Raw genomic sequence first — 1,453 nt, 5'->3', positions numbered from 1 at the left:
GCTCAAACACGGAACGTGCTTCCCTCAGCCCTGTGCTGGTTTGAGCACGTCCTTCCCCACGGGGTGAGGAGCTGCTGTAGGCACAGCTTTTCCACAGGGATCTGGAACAGCAGCAGCAGCCAGGGGGGGTCACCTGCTGCCACTGCCTCTGGTTTCTTTGGTTTGAAAGGAATATTGCCATTTGTCATTGCAAAAAGGGGAACACAAGGCAGGGGTTGGAAGGGACCTTACAGATCATCTCCTTCCAGCCCAAACCAGTCAGTGACTCTATGACTGCACCCCCACAGGTGTTCCCAATGTCCCCCATCCCCACAGGTGTTCCCAATGTCCTCCATCCCCCCAGGTGTTCCCAGTATCCCCCATCCCCACAGGTGTTCCCAATGTCCTCCATCCCCACAGGTGTTCCCCATGTTCTCCATCCCCACAGGTGTTCCCAGTGTCCCCTATCCCCACAGGTGTTCCCAGTGTCCCCCATCCCCACAGGTGTTCCCCATGTTCTCCATCCCCACAGGTGTTCCCAGTGTCCCCTATCCCCACAGGTGTTCCCAGTGTCCCCCATCCCCACAGGTGTTCCCCATGTTCTCCATCCCCACAGGTGTTCCCAGTGTCCCCCATCCCCACAGGTGTTCCCATGCCCCAGCTGTACCCCACCCACCCTTTCCCACTTATCAGAGCAGCCAGGGGGGGCTCTGCCTTTTTTTCTGAGGGCTGCTTTGCTTGCAGGGAGGGCACTGGGTGCAGGTAAGGGCTTTTTCTGGCGTGTTGGGGTGCAAGAGAGGGGCTGCTGGGGCTGTGTGGTACTGACAACCAGAGAAGAGCTGGTTGGTGCTGCTGGAGCCGTTTCTCTGGCCGTGTTCCCTGTGTGTCTGGGTCCTGGGCTTGCTCTGGGTGGGCCCAGTGCTGGGGCTAGGGGTGCCCTGGGACAGGGGAGCTCCCTCCCCCTCGGGCTGTGTGGGTGGCCAGGGCTCTGCTGCACACCAGGAGGAAGCCCAGACTCATTTCAGGACGTGCTATATGGTAAAATATGTTGTTATGGCAACTAAAGTTCTAAAAATAGACCAAGGAGAAAAAGATGATGTACATAAAAATGACCACATTTTATTTTAATTATGAGGACATTTAAATGCTTTCTGTGTGAAGAATTCTGAAGTTTATGAGTGAGTTTTGCTTGTGTCTGTAACTCTGAGCCCAGAATGGTTGGGCACTGCAGGGAGGCTTCCAGAAGCCCTGGGCAGCAGCTGTGGCAAGGCGGGGGCTGAGCAGCTGGGAGAGAACAGAGAGAAGCTCAGTCTGTGAGGGGGTCCTGCTCAGAAACGGAATATCCCACTCCTAAAACTCCATCTGAGGGAAAAACTTCATCTTTGGGTTAACTTAAAAGTCTTCCTGAGAAAATCCTAACGTTGGAATTTGGGACCAACCAGAGCAGCAGAAGCTGTTCCATGTCTCGGTTTCT

The sequence above is a fragment of the Corvus brachyrhynchos genome, unplaced genomic scaffold, assembly GCF_000691975.1.
Source record: "Corvus brachyrhynchos isolate BGI_N302 unplaced genomic scaffold, ASM69197v1 scaffold21, whole genome shotgun sequence".
In the NCBI taxonomy this organism is placed as follows: domain Eukaryota; kingdom Metazoa; phylum Chordata; class Aves; order Passeriformes; family Corvidae; genus Corvus; species Corvus brachyrhynchos.
The sequence above is the reverse complement of the archived record's forward strand: the minus strand, read 5'-3'. Positions refer to the sequence as shown.